The sequence below is a fragment of the Protopterus annectens genome, chromosome 17.part0 (genome assembly GCF_019279795.1).
Source record: "Protopterus annectens isolate FY-2018-M chromosome 17.part0, PAN1.0, whole genome shotgun sequence".
Lineage (NCBI taxonomy): Eukaryota > Metazoa > Chordata > Ceratodontiformes > Protopteridae > Protopterus > Protopterus annectens.
Genome location: NC_056751.1, coordinates 210,119,295 through 210,137,451, shown reverse-complemented (window position 1 = coordinate 210,137,451; position 18,157 = coordinate 210,119,295).

Here is an 18,157-nt window from a genome sequence, read left to right as displayed (position 1 = left end):
CAGCAACAACACTATCTGTACTACTGTGTGGCAGTGCATACTGTAATAGGAGTATGTGGCCTCGAAATGCTGTACCCTACAAATATACAAACATGCACACATACACACACTTGCCAGAACTCAATGGGTATCCCATGCCTGTCGACCCATTTTGTACAACACTGTTGTGCTGGTACTGCAAGGCTCATGTAGCAGTAGGGAGAGGAGCATAACAGGGTACATGTAATGTCCAATACAGCAGCAGCCACATCTGACTATGACAATGGGTGCTGCTGAGGTTGTGAAGGCCCTCATGGAATTCCCAACTACAGGTATACTAACACACAGACACTGCTATCCTCTGTAATGCACACAGAAAACATGTGTCAGCACTGCAGTGCATCGCTGCAGTCAGTCATAGCTGTGTATCTGGCTATTATCCATGGAGAAATGGGTTGTGTAGGGGATGTGTGTACAGTGGTATCATGCCACCTGCCATGTGCCAGCAGGCAATCTATCGACAGACACCACTGTGGTGACCCTCAGGGTGAGAGTGACATGCATCAGCCAATCCTCTGGGTGCCTCCTGCAAATGGCCACTGAGGTGATCCAGTTGACATGTATGCAACATGTATTACAACACATGGTTAGTGTCTGTGATGGAGACCTGTACACAAGCATGTTCTATTGACTGTGGTAGTGTAGTGGATGTACCTGTGGCATGTGGTGTGAACAGGGTGTTGTCTTCTATATGTGCCAGTTATTACACAGCAGGGCAGAAATGTCAGTGTCAATCAAGCATAGGTTGCCTGCATGTACACAAGCTGGATACCTGCCATCTGCACATCTGTACAGGGACTGACAGACATCAGCTTGGCAAGTAGCTATGCAGTAGGATGGATGTGTTGACAGATAGACATTTGACAACAATATATATGCCATTACTACATGTTGGAAGCCCTCACAGACATGTGTTGTACAGACAGTAGTCTACAGTTACATTCCACAGGTCAGATCATTATCCAGTAGAGGATATATACTGTAACACAGCTCACATACCAGGAAGATGACAGTGAGGCCTCAGAGTCCAGCTGTGCCTGCAGGTGTGCTTGTTGTCAGCACTACATTTAGCACTCTATTCTTGCATGGGAAAGCACTGTCAACAGTAGTACTGCCATGATACACTACATGTCAGTGTGACAGCTTGTACCCTGGGTTACTACCCCTGTATGTAACACATTCACATGGATAACAGTGCTGTAGAGGTTTTATATACTTGTGTATCCCAGACATGAAACTCACACCCCTTGCTACTGTTATGACAGCACATAGATGCATGTATTGTACATGTCATTACATACACTTATTACAGAATCATTACCCTGCTATGTTATCAGACTGGGTGGTGAGCACTGGTTACCAGGGCTAAGCCATGTTTAGCAGGTGTCAGCATTGCTGCACTATAACAGCTAAGCAGATTTTCACACTGGTAAGCAAAGCCTACATGGTGTAAGCACCCGTACAGTTAACTATAGCTTAGCACCGCTTAGCTTTGGGCAAACCCGCACAAACATACTTAAAGCTGCTCAAAACCACCTTAACCACTCTGTATCCAGCAACCCTTGTTCTCCCCAACAACAAAATACACAGCCCTTGCAGGTCTTGAACCAAGGACCATGTACACTATAGTCACAACAGTTAATCACTACACCATGACCACTGCGACAACAGATGTTGTTACTCCAATATATCTGTCACTACTGATTAGTGTTGAACAATTGCTTTGACTTCCACAATTATGTAGTACTTGTTATTGATATTACTGTTGCATCGCATATGTTGTTATATCAAAATGTACACATATCAGATACATACTGTGAGATATTTGGGAAGGTATACACAACTGTGATGTTTACACATGACAGGAATATGGCTATATACATGAACATATGTTGATATATGTCTACATGTACATACACACGTATATTTATACATATGTCTATCTACACATCTGTATAGTGCATCATATATATGGCCATTTGTAGATCCCTTTGTATATATATATATATATATATATATATATATATATATATATATATATATATATATATAGAGAGAGAGAGAGAGAGATATGTATGCACATCCTATGTGTGCAGATATACCTATTTATCTTGATATATATGTAGATATCTATAACTATATGTGCATACATATCTATTCAGATATACCTATTTATGTCGATATATATGTAGATCTCCATAAGTATATGTGCATATGTATCTATGTATCTATATCTTTATATGTGTAGAGATATATTGCTGTGTATATGTATATATTTGAGTGTTTATATGTATATATATATATATATCCATATATATATATATATATATATATGTGTGTGTGTGTGTTGATATGTATATGTGTATATATCCATATATATATATATATATATATATATATATATATATATATATATATATATATATATATATATATATATATATATATATATATATATATATATACACATATATGTTTACCATATGTCCAGAACATGGAGTGGAGTCCTTCCACAGCGCCAATATTCCCAACCTCTTAGTGCAAGGGGATGTCATGTATGTATTGCAGGTATATATGTAGACTGTTTCTACTGTAATAGGGGTTGTCTTAACAGACATGTTGTGTGTGGGAGGTTACATCTGCTTTTGACATGTGTGCCACTGGCTACTGACAGACATCCTAAGGACATCATAGTACAATACCACTGCTAGCACGGTCATGATCCTGTAGACTACAGCAGAGATATAACCAATATATGTGAACAGTCTGGCACTCTATGGTCAGTCCAGAGGTGTACACATATCCCCTTCATTCGAGACATGTGAACCACACCTCCCAATGTGGATGTTAATAGCCATGGTCATAGGTATATCACGTATATACTGGACTACATATGCCCACACAGTTTATGCATGCACACATGCCGGTCTGTCCTGACACATAATACCTGCTGGTGCAGGGGTCCCATGGCCACATACTACCCAGTAGTTAGTGACATACATCTGTACATAATCTGAGTTCTTTGTCAGAAATACACAACAGTTATGGTGGCCTGGCAGCAGTATGTCTTGTAAATAACTGGATATAGCAGCATACTGGGTAATTACACTAGGCTGCTAGGCATGTCACAAAGCACTGTTCAAGCTACAGGCAGACTGCCACAACACTGGACTACATGTTGTATGGGGGAATACACATGTACCTGTGATTATAGTGGGCTCTACATGCATGTTACAGCACAGAGTAACAGACACCTGTGAGAAAGTGCATACCCACAACCAATGTAAACACAGCCACATATGGTCCACAAGCTTAATATGACACTATATGGACTGTCTGATAAACACCATCCTCATATGTGCCACTTACACACTAACCCTACATACACTGGGATATGGCACTGTGTGGTCCGATGGCTGTCTGTGGTATGGGACACGTGTGTGTCTGGCCCTGCAGACATGTGAGCCAATAAGGTACCATACACTGGAGCAGCATGTAACATCAGATAGAACAGGACCAACAACAATGGCATCTACCACAGTCTGTGCACAGCCCAAGGTATGTATGAGCAATACACATACTGTCGACAATCACTCTAAGTACACAGACCCCAGTATTGTACACACAACCACAGAATGGTCAAGTTATGTTCTCAGAAACAACCCCTACTATACATAACATGTCTAGCAGTCTAATATCTGACTGGCTTGTTATCAGGTATGATGTCAATAAATAATGGTGTACAGAACATATGCACCTCTTACTGCATGGCATATGTGCAAAGGTTGACAGACTTGTGTCTGGAGCTAGGAACACTGCCCCAATATTGGAATGTTGTTGTGATAACCTCATACATTTACTGTTGTACCACGGTTTGTTGTGACATATGTCCTATGAGGGATATGAAGTCAGTAACTCTCATGGCATGTACTGACTGTAGTCCTCACACTATGCTTCTGCAGTTCTCAGATAGGTGTTCTGTGAGTAACACAAGAAACAAAAGGCTCCACACATGGCCCAGTCTGCAGATGACCCTACAGATGGGAGTTTCCTCAAAAACATAGCACTGTCATGACAGGTATTAAAACATGTAGACCAGCCATATCCACACACACCCTGTTAAATTGACATTACTCCAAATGCAGAATAGCAACACTTACATTTTGTAGTCATGTCAGGCACATCCCCCTCCTGTCTGTTAGCCTGTTTCCACAGTGTATGTTGTTAGATGTAAATCCCAAAACCATCTGTGATGCTGTTTGGCAAACAGCAGATCTAGGTCCTGCTCACAGTGAATGAAACGGCCCAACACCAACATGATGTTCCTAGATATTGGAGTATGTTTCCTTACAATTGGCTATGGGAGTGTTACCACAACTTTTCTACATGAAATCAGATAGAGGAGGATTTCAATTCATGCAGTGGCCATCAACTGATCAGGAGCATCACTTACAAAACACAAGCTGCTGCCTAAGTAAAGCAGGTGTACTTCTCCACATCCACCAGAGAGGCAGTGAGAGAGACAGATAGAGACAAAGTATGTTAGGGAGGGGGTGGGAGAGTAAAACCTAAACACGTTTGTGTCACACACCTACCAGCATGGGGTTTCAAATGCTTGACTGACTATGTATTGCTATCACATGTCTATGCAGTTACTGCATGTGCCACATAGCTTACATGTTGAGGAGCTGTCCAAATGTATATGTGATGGTGAGTGACATCTGCAACAGTGATATAGTTGTGATACAGTAGGTGTAGTACTTGTGCCTATCCACATGAACAGGTGTCAGTGTCAACGCAACCACACTCTGTCAGGGACTCACACACATTGACACACCTGGCAGGGTCAGGAATACACTTCCTAACTAGTTAGTTTGCCATACTACAGTAATGTGCAGGTATCACATGCACCACAGGGGTTATCTGGAGGTTATAATGGCAAAGGGTATGTGAAGATGTCTGACATCAGACAGCATGCTTCAGTATGCCACTGGGAGTTGTAGTGGGTGTGAATGTGGTCAAAAGCATCATACACCACACACACAGACACAAGGTGCCAGTACTGTCATGCATGGGTGCATTGCTTCACGGGTTTGTAGTGGTTGACTGTGCCAGAAGGCTATACAAGGCTAGGTGAAGGCTATACCTTGGCATCAGGCCACATGACAATGGTCTGCAGTGTGACTCAGGGGTATAGTGTATGGACTGGCATGCACAGGTGCGTATTGTATTCACCATCCAGTCACCTGGGTTACTATTGTGTGTGGCCAGTGCTGTGCAATGCTTGCCATGTATGTGTTCTTTAGTCCATGACATGGACGGTGTCTGGGATGTGCACACATCCCACATGCATGTACAGTGACATGTGGAACTGTACCTGGGGTGTCTGGCCCATGTTGTGTACAGATTGTTATCATTAGATGTGCCAGTCCTGGCCTCAGGTGTCAGGAACTGGTAATGGACAGCAGGTTGACCCTGCACCTACATTGATAGCATGATACAGGTATTCCCTGGTGTCAGTGGCATCTGTCCATACAGGGCATGTGTTTAAGGCATGGTATGTCCTTTGTGGGTCACATTTGATGGTGTCACAGGCATTGCAGGCATCCAGTGGGGAACATAGTGAAGGCGCACTGTCTGCAAGTACGTGCCTATTGTATTGATGGACAGGGTGCCATGCCCTCTGCAGTCCACTGCAATCACATCATGGTTATTATATGTGAGCCGTATGCAGGGTACTACCAACATAGCGGTTGTTGCCTAGGCAAGTGTGTTTGTGTATGAAACATGGGCTGAGAGTATTCTCTGGATAATACAACGGTTGCTTACTTTGTTCACCAGGCCTTGATGTCACGTGTAGGGGTATGGATTGGCACCCCAGCCTCTCGGCTATTTGACATCTGTTATCCTTGTAAGGTGGACATTGTGACATATAATAGGGCCACCATATAAGAAATTTGCAAAACCCCCTCTAGAATGAGTCCAGTTATTACACACTCACAGCCACCTCCACACAGGATACAAATGACAAACACAGACACACACATACACACACACACACACACACACACACACACACACACACACACACACACACACACACACACACACACACACACACTTGCCATGTCTGGGATTAGAACTCCTACCTAACTAGTTTATCACACTACAGCATTGCACAGTTTTAGGATGTGTCATGGAGATTAATGTTCTATTCTTTCCCCAAAGGTGTATTTCACTGGGAATGACATCAGCAAGCTTGCCAAAGACATTCAATGGAGGTTGCAGTGACTGTGAATGGCCTCAAAAGCATGGCACCCTACACAGACAAATGAACACACACACACACACACACACACACACACACACTCACACACACACACACACACACACACACACACGCATCCACACTTGCCATGTCTGGGAATAGAACCCGTACCAAACTACTATTTCACACTACAGCATTGTCAATGAAGGTTGTAGTGACTGTGAATGGCCTCATAAACATTGCACCCTACACAGACAAAGAAACACACACACAAACATCCACACTTGTCATGTCTGGGATTAGAACCCCTACCAAACTACTATATCACACTGCAGCATTACGCTGTTATAAGACACACCACAGAGATTACTGGGCTATTCCTTTCCCAAAGGTGTATTTCAAAGTGAACAATATCAGCAGGCTTGCCAAAGTAGGGCATTTGATTTGAAGTGAGTGTGACTAGCCTAAAAAGCATTGCTCCCTACACAGACAGAGACACACACACACACACACACACACACACACACACACACACACACACACACACACACACACACACACACACACACACACACACACACACACACACACACACACACACACACACACACAATGTTGCCATGTTTGGGATTAGAACTCCTCTCTAACTAATTTATCACACTACAGCATTACACAGTTATTGGACGCACCACGATTACTGGGCTACTCCTTTCCCAAAGGTGTATTTCAAAGTGAATGACATCAGCAGGCTTGCCAAAGTAAGGCTATTGGGAGGGCAGTGTGTGTGCATGGGCCATAACCCATGAATCTAGAGGTAGACACACCACACTCAGGCACACACAGGTTTATATTCTGCAGGTACGTGTATACAACTGCTAGATGACTATTGCCTTGTACAGTCATGTTGCACAGCTAGCATTAGCACTACAGAGTCTTTAATGCTGAAGGATACCAGTGGCTAATTTGTACAGTGAGTGACATTTACACATCATGTGGTAGTAGTCATTTGGCTGTGTGCTGGGTGGGACAGGCCTCATGATGGAAAGCTCTTTGTCACTGTCACTCTCTTCCACACATCTACGTATGTGTACATTTGGCATATTATAGTACTTTGTCCTTGGATATATGTGTGTATTCCTCTCCAATGTATGTGCAAAGTTTGAGTGGTGCATACTGAGGAGTGTATGCGCTAACATCTGTAACTGTCAGATATGTATGGTCCACTGTTGTTGGCAGACATGGGCTTCATTTGTTTAAGTGTGTGAGCATGCCCATTATGACATTTCAGTATGTCATTGTCCGGCATTGCCTTCATTTCTCTATGTGTGTGAGCATGCCCAGTATGCCCTTCTGTAGTGAATGTGTGCATCCATTCCAGGCAGTTTGTACTCCAGTGCAGACCTTTGTGTTCTACACCTACAGCTAGCAAACTGTTTCTGCAGAATATCTGTAGATCAGTTGGCAATATGGGGTCAAACTGTGCAAGGGATAGTGTGTACTGTAGGCGATTGTGTCTGTGCTGCTTCTGCTACATGGTACTGGTGTTAGCAGAGATATTCAGACATATGTACTCTTATACACTGTGATGTTTTATGTCCTCAAGTACTGTCAGGTGGACATTTTTTCCTCGCAGTGATGTCCTGGGGAACACAGGGTGAATGCATGTGTGTCCAGTATTGTGGTCAGACGCCTACATATTCATGGAAAGTTATGCCATTCTGGAGGGGGAGCTGCAGACACCTGCTGCTGGGTCTGTGTATCCAGTTCAGCACCTTGGTACAGTGATGGCAGAGGATCCCATACTGTACATCCATTGACATGACAGTATGGCCTTATCTTGCTGTGGCAATACCTCACAGCTGTACAGATTCACACAGGTTACCCAGAGGCAGGGGTCATAAGTCAGGACATTACCCCTATTGCGGTGTATGGGCATGTTTATAGGCACCCATTTTTGTGTTTGCAGCCAGGGATAGTATGTTTACCCAGCTGTGTCGGACTTTGCACATTCCATGCTGCCCATGCTCCCACCCCACCCCCTCTATTATTCTCTCCTCTTCCATACATTATGTATACATTTTCTGATACTGTCCCTATAGTTATCACCTCATCACAGCTGTGTTTTGGTGTTGGTCCACAGTTCATGCAGTGGGACATGGTGGACATGTTACTGTGGTTTGTCCACATGGCCTTGCATATGGCTTATGTGGAGTGTGTTATGTTGTTATTTGGGTGTCCATGACATTACATACATTGGCAGTATAGGTGAGATGCAGGCCTTTGGCAGAGGCCTGTAGGCCATTTGGTGGTGATGTAGGCCAGCTGTAGCATGCCGTTGCATTCTGTCAGTCCTACAGTCCCAGACTGCCATACAGTATATTCCCTTGCAGTGACAGGGTAGGTGTGCTAAGTGTTAATACCAATACCTTCTATCAGTATTGATCAGGTGGCGTGGATGCTGGCAGGGTGCTTCTTACAGCTAGGGACACACCTGCATGAGACACCGGCACTGCATGCTGCATTCATTCGCTATTGCCATACACAGGTGGTGGTCATATTATACCCATTCCCAACAGCAGGGATAAGACTGGAGAGGTACCTGTGGGTGGTGTTTGGGTGAGCTGTGTGTATGTGTACTATGGACACTACTTGCATCTGACTCACAGATATGCATGGGGCATTCCAGGTATGCTGGCTTGTGCAGGGACATCAGCCATTTCCCAATACATCAGTCCTATCACCTTTTTGATCTGCAAGTGTTCGGCCAGACATCGGTATTCCCTACTACAAGCCCAGATAATGTGATGCATAAATGTCTGTACAATTCCAAGGGTGTGTCCATTTCACAATTACACATTATATACTGTATGTCTGGGGTACTTTTCCCTTGTGTACTGCTTGTATATCTAGCCCAACAGTCATGCCATGTCCATCTTTCAGATGGTGACACATATTACCACCATACATTTGCAATGGCTTACTGCTAGCATGTGTTATACTGGGGAGCATTGTCTTTGGCACTGCAGTTGTGAGGACGTAGGCCCTGTCATTGGCAGTAGTGGGCAATGGCCACCAGGTCAGACCTCAACATGCATACATACTGACCACTCTCACACAATATGAAACACACACCTACCTAACACACGCATACCTGCATATTGCACAAATGCTACAATCTATCCTGCTACCTTGGCCACCTCAGTTCATCTGTACTCCACTGGTATTATACCTACACATACATGTTGCTACATGTTTACATTGGATTGGAGGGAGGGCAAATTTGACTGTTACTACATTTCTACATAGGACTGGGGGGGGGCACACCTGACTGTTACTACATTTCTACTTAGGATTGGGGGTGGGGAACACCTGACTGTTTCTACATTTCTACACAGGATTGGGGGGGTACATCTGACTGTTACAACGTGTCTACATTGGATTGTGGGGGAGGGCACACCAGACTGTTACTACATTTCTAAATAGGACTGGGGGGCACACATGACTGTTTCTACATTTCTACATAAGATTGCGATGGGGGCACACCTGACTGTTACTACAGTTCTACTTAGGATTGGGGGGCACACCTGACTGTTTCTACATTTGTACATAGGATTGGGGGGGTCACACCTGACTGTTTCTACATTTCTACACAGGATTGGGGGGGGGCACACCTGACACTTGTACACATTTGTTATGACTGTACTGGTATGTCAGGCTCTCCATTTCATTCTGTATTGTAACCTATCATGCTGACTAGAGGCATATCAGTGTACTATAGGTCTTAGGTTTGATTGAAGTACATATCAGGTTCTGACTTCTTAACCTTCAGAACTAACATCCCACTGCCTGACCTGATGTAGTCTGTCTGTGAAGGTCTGGGGGGGGGGGTTACCCCATAGCCATCATTCAGAGGCCTTAGCATGGCCTTTGTTTGTGTTTGTCTACACCTGTCCTGCTGGCTGAGACTGTTGTTGGGTATGTGAACCTGTTGAAAGACACAAACGGCACCACAAACTGCAACAAAACAAGTCAAGGCAGGAATAGACAGCACCTCAGGTTTTTCAGCTCTTCAGCTCTTTATTAAAATAAGAAAAATAAAACTAGTAGTAATACCAACAAGTGAAGTTAAGCGCTTTTCGTCTAGTTAAATAACTAGACTTCTTCAGACAACTAACAGCAAATACAAAGTTGCTTAAATACACTTCCCCTTTCTTTCTTCTGTTGACTTAATTGCTTAATAGATGTCTGTTAGCCTAAGTAAATGTCTCTAGGTTAGCAAAGGTACATCAGCTTAACAGTCATTGCTGCTTACAGGCATAGTGCAATAGATGAAACAGCATGCAAACATAGTACAATAAAAAGAAATCGAAACATACTTAATAATAACATTAATTAACATGAAATCCTACATTACAAATAAGTAAAACTCAGCTTTTACATTCACCCTGTAAGTTGTTTGCAACACTAACCTATGGTGGTCATAGACCATAAGTATTATAAACTACCTATTCAAGTTTTTAAGTTTTAAAAGACACTCTATTGAACAACAATCATTGATCCCAGGGTAGTGGCAAGCATCCAACCGGATCTGCCACATTAATTCCCTTTTCTCTAACAGTAGGGATCCTGGCCCATCCCTTAGGTCTTTTGGAATATGATCAATAACTCTAAAAGTGAAACTGTGGGTGGGATTCCCTTTGATGTGATTAGCTAGGGCATTTTCAGTTTTTTCTTTCCTGATACAATAAAGATGCTCATATACCCGCACTCGTAGTCTACTGTCAGTCTTCCCAACATAGAAGGTGGGACATAAGTGGCATTGAGCTAAATATATAACATAGGTAGAATTACAATTAAATCTACCCAAGGTAATGCTATAACGGTGGTCCCTAATGGAAAATGTGTAACCTATATCCATGAATTTGCAGTAATTATAGGATTCACACTTGGTCATACCTGGGCTCCTTATAGCTATAATATTGCTTCCTTCTAAAAGATTTTTCAGGTTCTTACCCTTCCTAAAAGTGAAAGAGGGATAAATTCCTAATAGTGTATGCAGTTCAAGATTGTTACTTAACAGGTTCCAATTTTTCTTTATTATAGTAATAATCCATCCTCTTTCTGGACCAAATGTTAGAATAAAAGAAAAGAAATGTAGGGTTTCATGTTAATTTTTGTATTTGCTGTTAGTTGTCTGAAGAAGTCTAATTATTTAACTAGATAAAAAGCGATTAACTTCACTTGTTGGTATTACTACTGGTTTTATTTTTGTTATTTTAATAAAGAGCTGAAGCGCTGAAGAACCTGAGGGGCTGTCTATTTCTGCCTTGACTTGTTTTGTTGGGGTTTGTGAACCTCCCTGACTAGCATGTGTGTGTCATATGGACACACATGTGACCCAGTACATTTCCTGCAGTGAGTTTTGTCAACATGTGTAGTACTGGCTACTATGGTGACACCAGTATCTGTTACAGATCGCATGCTGTCACTATAGGTGTCTACTATCTGCTGGCATCCCATTCAGCCACCCGATTCCCTTGCATGCTCACATCCATACCGTAGATACAAGTAACAATACATACTACTCCATTTGGCAATTGGTAAGAAGAGTGACTTACAGTGTGGATGTGCCAGTATTGAGGATGGTGCTGGAGGGCTTTCTATGTTGGATGCACATAGTACACTCCCTATACATGGTTGAGCACAGGTAGTGTAATGTTTGGCATCCCTTTTACTGTATGTGCGAGTCAGAGAGAGGTGTCATTCCCTGAGTCCTTCATGTGTCAGTGTATGTTCTATGTGTTGCATCTTTGCTAAGGCCAGGGCATACTGGGCATGCCTCCATCTGCCTACTGGGGCAGGCTCAGGTTGTTCCTCCTCCAAGTCACTCTGTGCCTGTGCAGGCCTTGACAATGGTGGGGGCTGTGTGGCCCTGCCCTGTGCTGTTCCTGCTGCAGCTGTTTCCGCAGTATCATATTGTGTAGCATGGCACATACGATGACAATTTGAGTACATGTAGCTGGGGAGTACTGCAAGGCTCCACTGAATGTTTCCAGTCACTGGAACTGTGACATGAGCATCGCAAGCACATGCTCTATTATAACTCTGGTCTGTGCGTGTGACTCATTATGGAGTTCTTGTTCAGGTGTGTGTGCATTTCTGATGGGTGTCATCAGCCACGGCTCCAGTGCATAAACAGCATCCCCCCACTAGGTGACCATGAGGGATGTCCCCACTGGCAAATCTCTGGTACAGCTGTGTCAGATGCCAGATGTGGGAATTGTGATAGCTTCCAGGGCAGCCAGCACACACATTCATTATTATGCCCTGGGCATCACATGACCTGGCAGTTGATGGAGGGGAAGCCCTTGCAGTTGATGTAGATCATACCCCGCTCACCAGGTGGTGCTTTGATGCATATGTGCATGCAGTCTATAGCACCCACTACCTCAGGGTATTCTGCTATTTGGTGGAAGAGATGCATATTGCTGGCCAATGCCTCACGGGTGTTGGGGAAATATACATGCTCAACGGCATGTGTTGACATGGCATCCAGGAACTGGTGAAGTACTCTGGATGCTGATTCCTGTGAGATCCCCATGATATCCTCGGTTGGCTTTTGGAAGGTACCTGTAGCTAGTATACTTAGGCCTACACATACCTTCGTATCCACTGGGATGCGTTCCCCTCTGTTGGTTCTGTGTGTGAGGCGTGGTCGGTACAGCTCAACAATTTGCTGTAGGAGGTCCCTGTCCACCCTATAGCGCTCCACTATCTCCAGCTCATGTAGCCCCTGGTAGGTTACCCTGGGTCTGTGCACTCTTCTCCTTCTCCTCACTGTGGGTTGGTCAACAGCATTCTCATCCTCACCACCCACAGCATCTTCCCCATGTTGATGTATGATAGCTATTGCAGCCCCTATCATTTTGTTTTTTTTGTTTGTTAAATTTCCCCCGCTTGTATACTCCGGTGGTGTAGATTATGTGGGAAAAAACAGAGGTAAAGGTGTTTGCATAGTTTATAATAGTGTTCTCAGCTGGGCTGGTCTGCTGCCTGTGTAATTGGCTGATTCTGATACATTTCATCTGCCAGCTATGCTACTTCTCCCTGATTACCTTCCTACAGCTGTTTTCCCTTCCCATTGCCTTCCTGTTTAAACCTGGGGGCACGCCGCGCAAACACAGTGCTCAAATGTGCACAGAGCTGCTATTTCCTGGTTTACTTTGGTTTTTTTTTCCTTTTAAAACCCGGTGTGCTGCGTGCACACCTGCTTAGGCAATGTAAAGAGTGCTAGGCAGTCTCAGACACAACCCTTGCTTATCTCTGCTAAGCTAAGGGCAAACTCGAGCCACAGGGCTCCAATCCGCTTACAGAATGCCTGACACACACCCCTTTGATGTCAGCTAACTCCTAGGCTTGCACCAAGCTATTCCTACTCTTACACTGTTGGGTGCTGACTAGCATTTTGGGGAAATCTGGGATTCAATATCATTCCCCTCATTTGCATAGGATTGCCTGCTGATGCATAGTTACAGGTACCACACTGAGCCTTCCCCCTTAGCAACCACTATTCACTGGCCATGTTGTCTTCTGCCTTCTACTGAGTATAATGGCAAAATAGTGATTTTGGTTAGAATGCTTATTTTAGGTTTTTTTTTTTTTTCTCTTGATCCCATTTGCGTGCTGCTGCCCTACGCTTACACAGCTGAAATCGGCAACAAAGAAATAACATTTATTTTTTTTTTGCAACTATTTTTCATGCCAATGGCTATATATTTGGCCATTGGCATGCTTTCAACATAATATACACCCTTTATTTGGAGCTGTCATTGCCTGTTTTGTAGTTTGCAGAAATGTATTTTGTTACTAACCGAGTACATTTCTGCAGATTACACTAGTCCTGCATGGCCGGCTGCCAGCTTCCTGGATCGCAAATTCACCTCATTTGCATGGATTTTACCTGCAAATGGGGTAATTTGTATACAGGAGCTGAGTCCATGCAGAACTAGTGCAGGAGCGCTCGTGCACGTCCCTCCAGCTTATTCCTGGATCACAAGGCAGACATATTGCTTGCTGGAGCTCCTACACTAGTCCTACACACCGTGCAGGGCTTGCTGAATCTGGGGGTATATCTAATTCAGCCTTTAGAATCAGTTTTGGTTACCATTCATGGTTCTCTTCTATTTTATAATCTAACTGTTTTACATAAAATAAATGCCCATATGAGAAGTACTAAACTCTTTAATGTTCTTATTCTCCACACTCATAAAATAATACAATTTTATTTAAGCTTTGCAAAACTATTGATCCTGCATATTTTCTGCAACATGGTACATGCAAGTTATGTGTAGTAACACTGCATCAGTCAACATCTGAAAAGTAAAGTACTACAAATTCCTTGGTAGAAACCATCTATATATGTTAAGTGTCACAGAACCCTTGTCTTATACCATTTACTTCAGGTATGTCAAGCATGGTAATCTGTAGATAAAAGTTTTTTTTTTTGGGGGGGGCAAGGCCCAGATGAGAATTGCTTCCAGAGACTTAAATAAAAATAGAAGGATGATAATGTTATACTCTGAATCCAGGAGTCAAAAATATGACAGACATAGTAATCCTGTTCATGAGATTACAGTGATAATTATTATAAAGATCCAGCCTGGGTTTATGTATTTCAGCCATGTTTAAATGGCATACACCATGCTTTGGAACATTTCGTTTTCAGATCCTCATTATGTAATGCATTTTTATGCCTCAAATGCATGCAGTTGAAAGAGGATATTTCATATTTTTCAGAATGGTTGCAATGATATATATATATATATATATATATATATATATATATATATATATATATATATATATATATATATATATAAATATATATATATCTAAATAATACCTATACCATGTATGAAATGCATTTATAGTAGGCCTAGTGAAAATATTATGGTTTATTGCTGGCATCTGTAGGAAAACTATATAAAATATATCAAGAGAAATGTATGTGCACACAATTCTAAATTATAAAAGAATATATGCATCACAACTCAATAACCCAATGCCATGTCTTCTGACTGTGCACCTCTAGTCCAGGATGAGCTGACAAATTTATGTTAAGGCCAAATATTATGCACATAATGTGTGCACTTCCTTATAGATCTATGTTTGTCAAAACCAGTGTCTGGCTTGCTATAGTATTGTAAAACTCAGATGATTGCGTCTACAACCAAGTAGTATACATCATTTTGCAGTTTTGGGTTTGATTCCCTCTGTCTCCTATTTTGTAGTATATGACTTATCAAATTCTTAACTAAACAGTGCTGTAATGTAGCTCTTGAATTATGCATATGTGCCTAGTAAGCTTATCTAGGAGACAAAGAAAACAGGAGTCTTCTTAACTTTGTATGACAGTAGTCTCTCCTTTGATAATCACTTCGCCAGAGTAGTCAGGAAATCCTTCTATGTGGCACACCTAATAATAAAAGGTTTCTCATGCAGGAAAAAAGAGGGCATTGTTCCTCACTCATTAGGCCCATTATAAAGTACAATGCCCCTTTTGGTATGTACCTCACAAGACATCTACAACAACTGGAAAGGCTGCAGAAATACATCACAAAGAGGATCACTGGCCTCACACAGATGCCCTACACAGACAGTCTAAAAATACTCCAGCTTTACTCCGTCACATATCATTTACTTAGAGGCGATCTCTGCCTAACATACAAAGCTATGTCAAACCCAGAGCTGTTGGACATAGCCCCACTTAAAGAAATCCCAATCTCTCAGAGCTACATGCTCTATGGACCTAAACCTTGTCACCACAATAAACAGAAGATGCTGGAGGGATAGATTCCTGTCCCAGAGACTTCCCATACTCTAGAACAAACTACCTATCTATATCAAACAAAGCTCTTCATTAGCACTCTTCATGAAAAATCTTGATGACTGGATGGGAAATAAGGAATTCACCCCGGGGATCACTTCTGTGGCTCTGCTCGACAGGGGCACAGGAAAATAATTTTCTTGGGTGGCAAAAGCCAGGGTACCTTGTTGGCTAGGCTTGTATAGGCCCTAGGGCTGATATCCTAGTACCTACCTGTGAACTTATGAATCAGCTGCAGCACTGCAGGCCTGTAGAGATGTGCATTTTTTTTTATTTAATAACCAAGAATAAGACTACATACAGTGTTTACAAATACATACATTAAGAAATTTGCTTTAGGACATTAAACAGTGAGTGCTTATTTTTTACAATTATAGATGATAGTCATGGATTTAGTTCTATTTATCTTATAATCTGATAATAATTTTAATTTAATTCAATACTGAATATCTTCCCTGTATTTAATGTTTTTTTTCATACTTTAAAAATATATGATGACAGTCTGCTTTCAAAATGTTATCACATCTTCAGCATTTAACTTCATTAGTTTTAAACATCTTACTAATTTTATAATGGGATAATGTATAGTCTGTGAAGACAATTCCAAGCAGAACTTTCCCAAAAGGAACTAAATGTTGTTTGACTTATAGATTTTAAAATTAAGTTCTAGGTATCATTAGTATCAATATCTTTCAAATTAAGAAGATTAATAAAATCCCAGTATTTATTGTTAAATTTGAGAATAAGATCACAATTTATATGTATAATTTGTAGCTTGATGGTTTGACATCTTCTTTATTATTCAGTATTGTAAGAAAGTATTCTAATAACTTTGGGTATGCCTCTTTGTCAGTTGCTGTCATCAAGTGTTTTTTTCTTCAAGCTTTGTGCTTATATTCAGGACTCTTGTCCAGTTTTATGAATCCAGTTTAAATTTTTGCAATATTTTATCAGATGATAATTACACTGGAGATATGCCCATTTGTAGAAAGCTCCTCTACAAGTGGTGAAGGTGAAATTCCTTGAGTGTCAGTTGGCAAAAGACAAGAATGCCAAAAACACAATGTCACTTATGTTTTCTATAGGAAATCATTGCTTCTGGGATTTCTAAATGTGTGCCAGTAATGATTCCCCTCTTTTTTTTCTTAGACACACACACACACACACACACACACACACACACACACACACACACACACACACACACACACACACACACACACACACAGGATCCACTTTGTAATTTTGAAATACTGAAATCTCAAATTTCATGATTTCAAAACTACAAAGCTGAAAACCCAACCACAACTCACAAATTCAAAAACACACAACTGCGAAATTCAAAATCCCGTAATTACGTTACATATACAGTACACACATAAACATACACAAAACTCCCTCCCACAATCAAACAAACTCATCTAAGCCCCCCTGCAACCCTCATGTGAGGGCTGCACCCCCCCACATCCCCCTACTATTCTAACTCCGATATCGCACAAACAGAAACACAATCGAAACTCACACACACATCTTACAGTCCCTCAAACACACACATAACAGTCACAACACACACTTACACACACTAAACCCCTAACCAACATACTTACACACACAAGCTTAACGAAATTAACATCCACATACTGTACCACCGGAAGCAGAAATTCAAAATATCCGTGTGTGTGTGTGTGTGTGTGTGTGTGTGTGTGTGTGTGTGTGTGTGGTGTGTGTGTGTATATATATATATATATATATATATATATATATATATATATATATATATATATACATACATATTCTGTGTTTCTGGCATTATATTTTGGCCTTCCTGAAGGTCTGCATTATACATTGTGGCATTTCATAGTAGAACTGTAGAAAACAATATCAACATTCATTTCACCAAAGGAAGAAAGAACTTGGACTTAGTGGCTCTGATGCTGTTCATTTTGCAGATGTGCAAAAGGTCC